Consider the following 14,942-nt stretch of genomic DNA (forward strand, 5'->3'; position numbering starts at 1 on the left):
TTGGACCGGACTTATGCACAGGTACAACAAGTGCCGTTTTCCACATGGCGGGAAAGACCTCATTCTTTAGGCAGTTGTTAAAAATCTGTACTAGAACAGGAATAAATATGGCACTGTATGCCTTCAAGAGGACTGACGGAATACCATCATGGCCAGAAGACAATGATGGTTTCATTTTTTTTACACACTCATGCAGTAGCTCCTCGTCAAAGAGTGCAATACAGGATGCATTCCCAGAGACAGCTGGCGCGGCAGTAGTTGAAGGGATTGGATGATGCTTAAAAACAGACTGGAAGTGGCGTGCAAAAATTTCACAAACATCTGTCGTCGAGTTTCCCTGTGAGTCCAGCAGGGTGATCTCTCCTCTACCTTTTTTCTGGGACCGAGAGCGAACATACTTCCAGAATTCTTTGGGATTTTTAGTTAGCTGCAACTCGACGGAATCAGTGTACGCCTGACGATCACGTTTAAAAACTTCCTTGCAGAGAGACCTAAAGTGCCCAAATTCTGATTTTAATTCGGGGGTATCGTTCTTTTTAAACTTTCGATGAGCGCGCAATTTCTTATTCATTAAAGTACGTAATTCGTGCGAGAACCAGAAGGGAAACTTTGAGCCTGATGTTTTACGAAGCGGGATGAATTGATCCATTCCTTCTCGGACGATTCGAGTGAAATCGCGAACCTGTTGATCAACGTCAGAACACAGGATAATTGAGGACCAGTCGTAATTGGAGAAATGATCGTACAAACTAACATAATCTCCAGCGCAAAAATTGTGTCTATTCCCTTCAGGATGTTTCCGTGAACAACGTCTCATGCCCTGTCGGACAGGTATACTAATCTCCAAAGGGGGGTGATATCCGTCGGGGGGAACCAAGCCTGACGCACCCTCAGTTACATCTATGCAGTCAAGATCCGAGAAGCAAAGATCAAGCATGTTGCCCTGGGTGTTCGGGATACAGTTATATTGTCTTAAGTTCGTAAATGATGCGAAATTAAGCAAAAGATGAGATTTTTGAATAATATAGTAATGTTTTGAGGACGCAGAGGCTGTTTCCCAACATATGTTGGGGACATTAAAATCGCCAAGAACCATAAATTTAAATTTTTCAAGGGCGTTGGTTGTGCGCTCAATGCCTAGTAGACATTGGCTAAAATCATCAGGAGAGGTATCAGGGGGCAAGTAATAAGAGCCGAGAAGAATACGCTCGCCATTAGCGCATTGTAGCTCTACCCACACTGACTCAAATGATGTCTCGAGATCTGGACGCCTAACGCATTGTAACGACGTATCAATTGCTATCAGCACCCCACCCCCTGTCTTTTTCAATGTAGAGAATGTGCGATCGCGTCGAAATACTGTGAAATTTGGTGGGAAGAGATCAGATGAAGAAATATTCGAACAGAGCCAGGTCTCGGTTAGCACAATAATAGATGCATGAGTTAGGGTTACGTTAGAAAAAAATTCATTAGCTTTTGTGCGGAGACCTCGGACATTTTGATAATAAATGTCTAGTTTAGGTATCTGTTTCGGCATTATCGGAGAAAGGTGTTGGAGATACCGCTTGATAGGTACGGCTGTCAGTCAGCTGGCCTGTGAACTCCTTGAAGAGGCTTCCCTCTGGCCAGAGGAGGGGATCGAAAAGTTTCTCCATTTCGTCTTCCGCAGCCGTCACGTGGAAGGACGAGTAGCCCTCATACCGTGTCTTGAGCCGGGTGCATACGAGCTCACGAACAGGGCCCCGCCCTTGGATGTGAGCCTGAAGGCCTGCAGGATCACAAGATGAGCCTAGACGCGTCACGAACACAGCGCGTTGGTGACGTGGACGAGGGGGTGGCAGTGCCACAGGTATACAGCTGGCTGCCGCACCTCCCCTCAACAACGGACGCCTTGCCGTGGGGAACTTGTGTCCCGCCCCGCGGAACCCAGCCCCGTTAAAGTTGGATGGGTCCCGACGGCGTGGGTGCCCCGAAGGCTGGACAGGTTCAGCGAGGTCGGTGCGCGACCCGTTCAAGGTCGCAGAGAGACCGTCGACCGGCGCGCTCGAAGAGGCCCCCCCTGCGAGAAGAGGGGTGCCTCCTCCCCCTCGCGCCGGAGATAGCGGATGATGGGGGCTCGTCACCGCGGCGTAGGAAAATGGCAGCTGTCTTCCGCCGGCCGGCCCCGTTTGGCTCCGAGTCTCGCGCACAGCTCTGAGTTCCGTCCGCAAAGACTGTATGGCACTCGCCTGCAGCTGGGAAGACTGCCTGTACTCGCGGCGAAGCTGAGCGTTCTCGTCCCGAAGAGCAGCAACCTCGTCCGTGAGGAAGGAGATCCCCTTGAGGGAGTCGAGGAGGAGGGCCCGTAAGGATTCCATGTCTGCGTTGGGACCGCCGGGGGAGGAGGAAGCTGGCCCCTCCGGGCGGTTGGAAGCGGTCGGGGAGGGCGGTGAGGAGTGGTGGCTGAGCGATGCTTCGTCGAGGCCGGCCTGGCTATCGCCATTAGGCCTAGTATCCCCGCTGATCTTTTCGCAACTCTTGCAGATAAAGGAGCTCACCCCAGATTGAAGAAAGGTGGTCTCATTCTCCGGCCAGCAGATGCACTTGGTGTGGGCACGTAACTGGCACCCAGAACAGCGTAGAAACCTCTGTCTTCCGTAGAAGCAGCGGGAGCAGATAATACATGCGTCCGAGCTGGGCGCCATCTTGAATAATAAATAAATAATAATAATAATAATAATAATAATAATAATAATAATAATAATAATAATAATAATAATAATAATAATAATAATAATAATAATAATAATAATAATAATAATAATAATAATAATAATAATAATAATAATGCTTTATTTTCCATCCTTTATGATGATGGGCCCAAGAAAAAAAGCTGCAGTAAGCAGCTTGACGAGTCCCTGGACCCCTACAATGGACAACAGGAAGCTTGCGGGAAAACAAACAAAAAGCAACATAATAGCGTGCTAGAGGCAATGATGTTAGAAATCAGTACACAAAACTCAAAGCACCTTTTGCAAATGTTAGGAGAGAAAAGGATCACGTACAAGCATATTGGCGCGAGCGCAGCTGACCAAGAAGGCAGCGCGCTCGTGGTCTAACGGTTATCGCGCGTGCTTTCCACGCTGAAAGCCAGTGTTCGATTCCTGGCCGCAGAGGCGCATTTTTGTTGACTCTGTAAAGTAATGTTCTGGTAAATTCAAGAACCATGTTGGGCTTGTTCGAGGTCAGAATGTTCTGCACGCCGAGCCTTCTACGCCGATCATTCCAGAAGCCCACACGTGTACATAAGGGGCTCCGCGTGGCGATCCGCATTCAGTCTCGCCCCAGCGGCTCGATCCTACAGTTTCGCCGACTTCGACGCCCGCGACGCTCTGTTATTACCCTTTCTGCCCCTTTTAGTTTTGGCACAAGTTCGCCACATTAAACGTTTATTTCTTTCAGTTTAGTTATTGTTTTTTGGTCACCACGCGTGACATTTTGGTGGAGGTTGTGGTCGGTTTGCCTTGCTGCATACCCGACCCGGAGGAATAACACGGAGCCAACGGTTTCAACAACAAGAAACTACATTTAATGGGACATTGACGAGACGATTAACATGGTTACCAGCGGCGCCTGAGTCCAGGCAGCGACTCCCCGTGCGCCGCCTCTGATCTGCCTTATCAAGGCGGCGCATCCGATGTGCGCGTGGCTGGCGTGACGTCGCCGCCACGCGGGAAAAGTTCGGCTTGAGCCTCGCAGTCGGGCAACTTGGCTTGGGAGCCGCCAGGGTGCCCACACTTCCCCCCCCTCAAGCTTCGTCCGGCATGTCGATGACGGAGACGTTGTGGGCGTCAGGGGGTGGATGGCGCTGTTGGGCGGACTGACGTTTAAGTCCGGCCGGCGCCTGCTGGACGACCGCGGCGGCTGCTGACGAGCGCGGCGGCTCGGTCAGCTCCAGCTTGTCGCTTGTTCGGGATCAGGGCTCCACCAGGTGGCTGCTTTGCCCATGGTCCTGTAGAGGGTGGCCGCGGTCCACGATGAGACCGGCCGCCGTGTCGTTCAGATGGCGGGTGTGGCGACGGTTTTGTCCATGAGTCAGCTTTGTAGAAAACATGGAAGCAGACGACATGGGACTAGTTGAGGGCTGAGCCTGACGTTATTTTCGGTCCCCTTCCAGAAAGTTTGAAATAACGGATCTGAGGTGGGCACACAATCTTCTCCCCCCTCTCTTGAAAAAGGGGCAGATCCGTGGAAGTAGAAAACTACCCCCAAAATGCGAAAGAGGCCAAGGAGACAAAAAAAAAAGTTCCTCTCTCTTTGGTGTCACCGACGTCGCAGGTTATACCGCCGCCTTGGTGGAGACAAGGGGGTTTCCGGAACGGGACTGCCGTCAGTGTCGTTCCGGTCCTGCGAGGAATCTTCGTCTTCTGCTTGGAAAAATCGTTTAAGGTCGGTGACATGAACAGGTCCGGTTTCCTCACTAGACTCACAGTTAACTAGTTTGTAAGTGAGTGGCGAGCACTTTTCACGCACGCGAAACGGACCTTCCCACCTGTTGGCGAGGGAGGCTGCGAAGCCTCGAGCGGCGTCACTCAGTGGGTGAGTACGCCGGAGTACAAAATCTCCCACCTCGAACTGCAAGTCACGTCGCCCCCGGTTGTACTGTTCAGCCTGCTGTACCCGGGCGACGTCGAGATTTGCTCTGGCCTCTCGAAGGTTATCGGAGAAGCGCTTTCGCAGGTCCTCTGCGAACTTCACGTAGGGGCGAGGCCTTCCTCCAGACTCTGTAGAAAGGAGGCTGTTAGAAAGCGGGAATGCGAGCTCCTTGCCGAAATTTAATTGGGCAGGAGTGAGACCCGTTGACCGATTAGTGGTTGTACGGGTCGCGAATGCCAGCTCGGGCAGTTTCGCGTCCCAGTCCTTGTGGCGCTCCGTGTAGGCCACTAGCATCATCTTAAGGTTTCGATTTACCCTTTCCGTGATGTTTGCTTGCGGGTGGTACGGGGAAGTTCTTTTGTGTTTGATTCCCAGTACCGCGCATGCGTCCACAAACATCTCACTCGTGAAATAGGAGGCATTATCGCTTACAAGCTGTGCAGGAAAGCCAAACCTAGCGAATGTTTCGAGTAGACACTCCCAGATTTTTTGCGAATCTAGCTTCCGCAATGGAAATAACTCAACCCACTTCGTGAAGTGGTCGGTTACCACGAACAAGTACTGATTGCCCCGGGTACTACGTGGGAAGGGGCCCATGACGTCACAGCAACAAATCTGCCAAGGGCTCTGACTCGCGATTGGTTGCATGAGACCGGGGGGCTGGCCACCACGTGGTTTTGCCTTCTGGCACACCGAGCAGCTACGAGCGTATCGGAGCACATCCTGCCTCATGCCTGGCCAGGTAGCAATTTGGGATAACTTTTCGTAGGTCTTGCTCCCACTGCTGTGTCCTGCCAAGGCAGAGTCATGCATGTATCGGATGAAAAGCTTACGTAGCTTGCGGGGTATCACGGTCCGGAATGCCGAGCCATCCGGATCGTCGTCGGCCTGGGGGATGTAGCGCAGCAGGAGGCCGTCGTCGCTCATCAAGTAGGAGTCGAACTCCTCGTCACTTGGGCGGTCGACTGGACCTCTTGCTGCCAGCCAAGCGGACACGCGTTGGCAGAGTCCGTCATCCAGCTGCGCCTTGCGAAGCTCCTCGCGGCTCACCAATGTACCCCACCGTGAATCTGGGGATCCTCGTGTCGTGGCCGCGACGGTCACCAAGCCATGGGTATCCTGCGAGTGTTCCTCAGGAAGTGGAGCACGAGAAAGCGCATCAGCAACTTTGTTAGTTGACCCCGGGCGGTACACAATGGAGTAGTCGTACTGTTGTAGCGTAAGCGCCCAACGAGCAAGACGTCCAGCTGGATTCTTAAGTCCCCTTAGCCATGATAGCGCTAAGTGATCAGATTGAATCTGGAACGTTGCGCCATCTAGGTACATATCGAAGCGCTTCAAAGCATGAATAATGGCGAGACATTCACGTTCTGCGACACTGTAGTTGCGCTCGGCAGAAGTTAGCGTGTGGCTCGTGAAAGCGACTGGCCGAAGCACACCGCCATACTCCTGCAGCAATACAGCACCCAGGCCACAGTCGCTTGCATCTGTCTGCAGAACGAACGGCTTGTTCAAGTCTGGGAGCTGTAAACAAGCGTTGTCAGTCACGGCTTTTGAAAGGGCTGCGAATGCGCATTGTTGTTGTTCGGCCCAACACCACTTGACGCCTTTTTTTAGGAGGTGATTGAGCGGTTGCGATATCTCGGAACAGTGTGGAATGAAATCCCTGTAGAACGCAATCATTCCAAGGTATCTTTGTAGGCTCTTTACGTCATGTGGGCTTGGGTATTCCGTTAGCGCGCGCAACTTATCTTCGTTGGGGCGGAGCGTGCCGTTATCCACAATGAATCCAAGGAGGTTAATCTTGGGCGCGGCTAACTGAACCTTTCCGGGATGAATCGTGAGCCCAGCATTACGCATTCGCTCAAGTACAATGCGAAGGTGCTCGACATGCTCTTCGATAGTTCTCGAGAAAACAACCACGTCATCCATGTATGCCATGGCAAATTCGTACTTCGAGTTCCCAAGTACAACATCCATCAGGCGTTGAAAACTGGCTGGAGAGTTAGACAAGCCAAACGGCAGTCGGGTGAACTCGAACAACCCTCTGTGGCAGATGAAAGCCGTTTTTGGAACGTCTGAAGGGTGAATCTCTATCTGAAGGAACCCGCGACTGCAATCCAGCGTTGTAAACACGGTCGCGTTACCGAGCGCGTACATCACGGAGGAAATGCTGGGGAAAGGGTAGCTGTCTCGTACGGACACATCGTTAAGCCGCCTGTAATCCACACAGAGTCTGGCTGTTCCGTCTTTTTTCGGGGCGAGAACAACGGGGAATGCCCAGGGGCTCTTCGACTCACGTACTGAACCGGTGTCGATCATTTCCTCGAGCGCCGCATCAAGGAGTGCCCTTTTGTGGACGCTGATCGGTCGAGGGTTGCACCTCCGAGGCGGCGCGTCACCGGTTTCAATACGGTGCAGCAGAATGTCAGTCTTTCCAGGTGTTTCCGTGAACATCGGTGAGAAAGACTCCAGGACGGCTTGCAGCTCCTGCTTCTGCTGGCTGCTTGCGGGGCACTTTCGCAACGATTCTCGAACGCCGGCAGGCAAGACGTCTGGCACCGTGGTGAAGTGGGCTGCAGTGGTCGAGTTAGGGATGCAGTCCTCCCTTTTGGTAAACGGAGTCAGCTCCGGTTGTTGTCCCAGCCGGTATCCACCACCAGAAAAGTCGAGTGTCATGCTTTCGCCTGTAATGAAATCTCGGCCCAAGATCACAGGTACCACAAGTCCTGGCATATAAAGAAATCGCTGACGTCGCTTTTTTCCATTAAACCGAATCTGCAGCCTCACGGCTCCTCCAGCTGTTATCGCTGTACCAGAAGCTAGCTGCAAACGGGTTTCGCACTCCCGGAGGCTTATCTTTTTTGCTTTGCAGAGTTCGAAAACGAAATCCCCTATGAGCGAGATAGCGGCCCCAGAATCCAAAAGTGCGGCAATGGGAAAATCGAGCAGTGATATTGTCATGCGCGGTTCAATGATGTTAGGCTCGGGCTGGATTCGACATACCGATGGAATCTGTGCCGCGGCCTGACCGCTCCCAGGGACTGCACCGGCCGTCGGCGAGTGGCTGTCTGGTTTCAGCGTCGCCGGCCGTAGTAGTTTCCCTGGTTGTTTTGGTTCCGGCCCTTTGCCGCCGTCTCGTGCCACCTCTTGTTTGTAGTGTCCAGAAGCCTTGGACACTGCTTTCGGTGATGGCCGGGCTGCTCGCACTCGTAGCAGCAGTCCGACGACAGTTGCGTGCTTAGGCCACCCGCACCGAGGTGCCCGTCGGACGGCCTCCAGTGATCGGATAAGGAACCACTATGGGAGGGCCTCCACCAGGCTTGCGACTGGCTGTTGTGGGGAGGGCTTGTTCCGTTGCGGCGGGAGTCAATGCTGCTGGGCTGCGGGTTTGCGACCGCACCGTGCCAGTTTTCGCCAGCACTTGCAGGAGCAGACTGATGAAGATGGTTCGCTTGGGTGGTGATCTCCGTTGGGCCCCAGCTTACGATAGGGCACGGCCAACGACCTCCCACCTGTCGTGGCGACCCCCGCCCGAAACCCTCACGGGCCTCGCTGTGACCTCCGGGGACCTCTCGGGGAGAGTTAGGCGAACATACGCTTATCCCGCACGGGATATCACCATGCATGCCACGCCAACTCTCCTGGTTGACGTGGTGGGGAAGGGAGGTCTCGTTCGGACAGTCCACTTGCGTGGAGGCCTCGGGGCCCCGCCATGCGCATGCCGGTTCGAGCGCGTACTTGGCTGGTGGCGGCGGCACGTAGTTCCGCTCGGCATGAAGAGCTTCCTCGATGAGGCGGGCGCCCCGGGCTAGCTCTTCAAGGGTCTCAAAGGTGCGGTTGATCAGGTAGACGTGGTACCTGGGGTGACACTGTCTTCTGACCCGAGCTACTCTGTCCGACTCCGGTGACTTCGGGTCCGCCCTCTTGAAGAGCTCTTGCATGACCCGAACGTACCGGACCAGACTTTCATCCGGGTGCTGCGTCCTTGCCTCGAGCTCTCGGAGAATCTGCGTCGCGTAGCCTGCAGGCAGGAACTCGTCTCGAAGCCTTGTCTGGAAGTCCACCAAGCTGGTGAAGGGGGTCTGTGACCCCAACCAGCACCTGGCGCTGGCTTGTAACGCCAGCGGGACAATCCGGTCCACGATGAAGGCTTCTGAGGCACCGGAGGCAAGGTGGTACGTCTGCAGCTCGCCCAGGAAGTCTGCCACGGACTTGACGTCGTCGTACCCCATGTAGACCGGAACAGTCAAGTGTGGTCTGGGCTCTCGCGGTGGGGTTTCCTGCTGGCCAGGCGTGTGGGCCAGGCGCTGCATCACGGAGTCGCACATCTCCGTGACCTTCGTGAGCAGGTTCATTTGTGCTGCTGCGGCCATCGCGGCTTCCTGCTCCCGCGTGAGCATTCCTGCGAGCACAGAAAAAGAAACGCCCCCAAAAACCCAACACAAGCGCGCAAAACGATTGCCGCGTTCACAAAGACACGGTCACAAACACGCCAATACAACAAACGTAGACGTGACGGAAGCACGAAACAACGATAGGAAACACGGGGAATATGAAAAAGGCTTACCGAAAGAAGAAACCAAGCCCCGTGAAATTCCTGCGAGTGGGTAGCATACCACGGTTGGGCGCCATTGTGGTCGGTTTGCCTTGCTGCATACCCGACCCGGAGGAATAACACGGAGCCAACGGTTTCAACAACAAGAAACTACATTTAATGGGACATTGACGAGACGATTAACATGGTTACCAGCGGCGCCTGAGTCCAGGCAGCGACTCCCCGTGCGCCGCCTCTGATCTGCCTTATCAAGGCGGCGCATCCGATGTGCGCGTGGCTGGCGTGACGTCGCCGCCACGCGGGAAAAGTTCGGCTTGAGCCTCGCAGTCGGGCAACTTGGCTTGGGAGCCGCCAGGGTGCCCACAAGGTGTGGGGTACCGCCTGCCCGTGCGGCGTTCCCCTCCCAGGGCCCGCAGTGCAAGCCCGACTCCAAGCCCGTTGAGAAGACCACTCAACGCGGAACTTGAAACTCGGACCAGTCGCCGCACCCAAGGTCTACACCCGGAATACGAACTTCTGCCACCCAGGACCAAGCAGCCAACGAAGCCGACGATGGACGACCAGCAATCGCAGTTCCCGACCGCCGCCGCCGTCATCTACCTGCCTGTTGCCCAGCGAACCCCGACAACCTTCCATGGCGAGACCCATGAAGACGTAGAGGACTGGCTTCTGCACTACGAACGTGTAGCACGCCATAATGGATGGACCACTGAGCAGCGCCTCCGAAACCTTTACTTCTCCTTGGAGGGTACCGCGAGGCGGTGGTTCGAGAACCACGAGGCGTCGCTTACGTCGTGGGACACCTGTATCGCTGGCCTGAAGGAGACATTCACGAACCAGACACGACGACAGCGAGCGGAAACCTCCTTCAAGTACGAACTCAAGGGCCCAACGAAACGGTCACCGGCTTCGTTGAAGACGTCCTCCGCCTGAGCAGCCGCGCCGACCTTCAGTCCACCGAGGAGAAGAAGCTGCGCGTCCTGATGAGAGGAGTGAGGAGTTACATCTTCGGTGGCCTTGTTCGCAACCCACCAACTACTGTGGATGAATTTGTCGCCGAGGCAACTAACATCGAGTGGGCCCTGTCAATCCGAGCCACTCACTACAACCGACTCGCCGGCACGCCTGCTGCTTCGACGCTAACATCTTCCCGATTCGACGAGGGCGGCATCAGCGCTGATAATCTTTGTGCAATTGTCCGCGACATCGTCCGGGAAGAGCTCAGGAAGCTGCTGCCTACAGCCAACCAGCCGGCTTCGCTGTCGATAGCCGAAGTGGTACGCGAAGAAGTTCAGCGGGCAATTCAACCGGAGACCCCTGCCAGGGTGGCCGCAGCCGATGAGCCGACAGTGACCTACGCCGCAGTGTCCCGACGCCCACCGCCAACCGCTCAACATTATCCGGTGGCGCCACGACGAGACCCACCAACGCAGGCGTACCCCCGACGCAACGACGAAGTACGTCAGAACGACCGCCGAGAACAGCCGGCGCCAAGAAAAACCGACGTGTGGAGGACAGCGGATCGACGACCCATCTGCTACCACTGCGGGGAGGCCGACCATATCTACCGCCGTTGTCCTTACCGGCAAATGGGCCTGCGTGGGTTCCACCCGAACGAACCACGCCCGAGGTAGGGCGAACGCCCTCGCGACATCGAGGAGTGCCTCCGACGCTCGCCCACCCCAGTGTCGTCTCTTCGCCGTGAAGCCAGCTCCCCATCGCCACGACGTTCAGCGTCCCCAGTGTCATGACCCCGCCGAGAAAGCGTGTCTCCCCTGCGTCGCCGGGAAAACTAAGTGCGGCAACGCCTGGAGGTGGCGTTGCCGAAGACGACCGTAGTATAGAGCCTCCAAGAACGACGGAGCGCTCCCACTCTCTCGACGCTACGGATAACAACGACGTCCCTGCATCGGTGTCCAACAACTTAAACGTTATAATCGACGGCCACGACGCACCGGCACTTGTGGACACCGGAGCAGACTACTCAGTCTTGAGTGGGAGGCTCTTTCGCCGCCTGCGAAAAGTCATGACGCCGTGGGATGGACCCCAAATACGCACCGCCGGAGGGCACCTCGTCACACCAGTCGGGAGATGCACTGCTCGCGTCGAGATCCACGGTGAAACGTGCCCTGTGAAGTTCGTCATTCTGCAAGACTGTTCGAGGGACGTTATCCTCGGAATGGACTTTCTCTGCGAGTATGGCGCCGTCATCGAACTCGGGGCAAACCAGTTGACGCTGCGAAAACCTGTTTTACCGCCGGTGGAGACCAACACGACGTCAACCGCGATCCGAGTTATCGCCGACCATGTGAACCTACCGCCGCGGTCGAGTGTTTTCGGCACCGTTATAACCGACGCAGCCATGCGCGGTGAAGCTCTTCTGGAAGGCAGCGTCCAACTGCTCCTCGAAAAAGGAATCGGTGTCGCAAGAGGCGTAACGGACCTCCAAGAAAGACGTACAACTGTTCTTGTGACGAACTCTCGAGAGGAGCCGCAGCACCTAACGAAGGGTACCACCGTGGGCCACGTCGATGAGCTTCAGGCGCCAGCCGTGGTCACCGCAATCTCCGAGGTAACCTCGTCGTCACAGCAGAAGAGCACGACGCCGCCGCCGCTCGACATCGGCCCCGAGCTCCCAGCTACGAAGCGCCGGCAACTGTTTGATCTCCTTACCGAATACAGTGACTGTTTTGCCACGACATCGAATATTCGCCAAACACCAATGGCGAAACATCGCAGTGTTACCGACGACGACGCACTTCCTGTCCACCAGTCGCCGTATCGAGTCTCCTTAAAGGAAAGGAAAGTGATTCAAGATAAAGTCCAGGAGATGCTCGACGACGACATCATTCAACCCTCAAGAAGCCCATGGGCGTCCCCAGTCGTCCTTGTAAAGAAGAAGGACGGAACCCTGCGGTTCTGCGTGGACTATTGTCGACTGAACGCTGTGAGGAAGAAGGACGTCTATCCGCTCCCCCGCATTGACGATACGTTAGACCGACTGCGCCACTCCCAATATTTTTCGTCGATGGACCTGAAGAGTGGTTACTGGCAGATTGAAGTCAACGAACGTGACCAGGAGAAAACTGCTTCGTCACTCCCGACGGAGTGTACGAATTCAAAGTGATGCCGTTCAGACTTTGTACAGCACCAGCCACCTTCCAGCGTGTCAAGGACACCGTGCTGGCAGGTATGAAATGGCAGAGCTGCCTCGTCTACCTGGACAATTTCGTGGCATTCTCACAAGATTTCGACGAACACCCCAGACGACTTCGAGCCGTGCTTCAAGCCATCAAGACCGTCGGCCTGTTCACTCAAGCCAACAAAGTGTCGGTTCGCCTATGGGGAACTAAAGTTCCTTGGCCACGTCGTGAACAACAAGGGTGTTCTACCTGACCCTGAGAAGACCCGCGCCGTAGCTGCATTTACGCCGCCGTCTGACAAGAAGGCCGTGAGAAGATTTCTCGGACTCTGTGCCTACTACAGGCGCTTTGTTCGAGACTTCGCCAAGCTATCCGCACCGCTGACACACCTCACGAAGACGCCGTAAAGTTCAAGTAAACAGAAGAACACCAGAGGTCATTCGACGAGCTGAAAGGAAGACTCCAGACGCCCCCGATTCTCGGCCATTTCGACCAGTTTGCTAAAACCGAGATCCACACCGACGCCAGTAACACCGGACTGTGTGCGGTACTAGTCCAAGTGCAGGACGGAGCAGAGCGAGTTATCGCATACCCAAGTCGGACGCTGTCTACCGCGGAGAGAAACTATTCAACGACTGAAAAGGAGTGCCTCGCTGTCGTATGGGCAAAAAAAAATAATGCCACGTGTTTCAACGATGGAAGAAGCCACCGACGAGACCGGCAGGACTTCAATCTATTGCGCCGATATCTGCCCCATTCCAGCAAATCGGTATGGATTTACTCGGACCTTTCCCACCGTCGACGAAAGGAAACCGATGGATAATCGTCGCTATCGATTATCTCACGCGGTACGCCGAGACAAAAACTCTTCCATCAGGAACGGCTGTTGAAGTCGCCAAATTTTTCATCGAGTCCATCGTCCTCCGGCACGGCGCTCCCGAAGTCCTGATCTCAGACCGTGGGTCATCATTCATGGCCCAGCTGACGCAAGAAGTCCTTCGTCTCAGCCACACCAGTCATCGTCGCACCACGGCATACCACCCGCAGACCAACGGGCTGACGGAGAGACTCAACAAAACCATCGCCGACATGATTTCCATGTACGTCGACGTGGAGCACAAGACATGGGACGAGGTGTTGCCGTACGTCACATTTGCCTACAACACGGCCGTACAAGAGACCACCGGAGTGACACCCTTTGAACTGGTGCATGGGCGCAAGGTAACGACAATGCTGGACGCTATGTTGCCCCACGAACCGGCTGTCGACGTAAGCGACGACGCACAGGTGGTTGCCCAAAGGGCAGAAGTCCGTCAGCTCGCCAGATTCCGGATTAAAGCCCAACAACGCGTCGACACTGGCCGCTACAACCTTCGCCGTCGGGACGTTCACTTTTAGCCCGGAGACAGTGTTTGGGTCTGGACTCTCATTCGTCGCCGTGGTCTCAGTGAGAAGCTTCTTAAACACTACTTCGGACCCTACAAAACCAATAATAATAATAAAAAATGATTGGGTTGTGTGTGTGTTTATACAGCCTAGAACTTGGTCTGCCTCACAGGGGCGACGATTCTCCCAGCTGTAGATGAGAAATTTAGCCAGTGCGGTACAACCGCTAGCCTGCGGTCTTTAACGTGCATCACGCAGTAGTGATACACGACCGCACGCCGGTACGATGCTTATCCAGATCGAAACGGGCAGGGGTGGGGCTCGAACCCAGGATCCCTGGGTTCTGAAGCGCGAGCTTTCGCTCCACGTGCTCCGAGCTGGTGTGCGCTAGACCACTCGGCCACCGATCCCCCCAAAACCATCCAACGCCTCGGCGACCTGAACTACGAAGTTCTACCCAACGGAACGCGCCCATCTGCAAGACGCCAGCCACGACCCGAGGTGGTGCACGTCGTCCGGCTCAAGCCGTATTACGAACGATAGAACTCTGGACTTTTGTGAAGGAGTGAACTGTTAAGCGTGACTCGAGAGCCTGCTATCCTTTTGCGGTGAATCTGTGTTTTCGTTTTGTGCTGCATCGGGACGATCCACTTTTTTAAAGGGGGGGATAATGCCGCGAGCGCAGCTGACCAAGAAGGCAGCGCGCTCGTGGTCTAACGGTTATAGCGCGTGCTTTCCACGCTAAAAGGCACGGTTCGATTCCTGGCCGCGGAGGTGCATTTTTGTTGACTCTGTAATGTAATGTTCTGGTAGATTCGAGAACCATAGTGGACTTGTTCAAGGTCAGAATGTTCTGCACGCCGAACCTTCTACGCCGATCATTCCAGAAGCCCACACGTGTACATAAGGGGCTCCGCGAGGCGATCTGCATTCCGTCTCGCCCCAGCGCTCGATCCTGCGGTTTCGCCGACTTCGACGCCCGCGACGCTCTGTTAATACCCTTTGTACCCCTTTTATTTTTAGCACAAGTTCGCCACATTAAACGTTTATTTCTTTCTGTTTATCTATTGTTTTTTGGTCACCACGCGTGACAATATAATAAGCGCAAATCTCTGAAGGTTAGACTTTCTAAATGTTATTGCTGTTAAGGCTGTGTAACAAATGCGGGAGTGTGGAGCTCAACATTTGAGAGCCATAATTTGTTCGCTGCGTGACCATCT

The sequence above is a fragment of the Ixodes scapularis genome, unplaced genomic scaffold, assembly GCF_016920785.2.
Source record: "Ixodes scapularis isolate PalLabHiFi unplaced genomic scaffold, ASM1692078v2 PGA_scaffold3__209_contigs__length_174095766, whole genome shotgun sequence".
NCBI lineage: Eukaryota > Metazoa > Arthropoda > Arachnida > Ixodida > Ixodidae > Ixodes > Ixodes scapularis.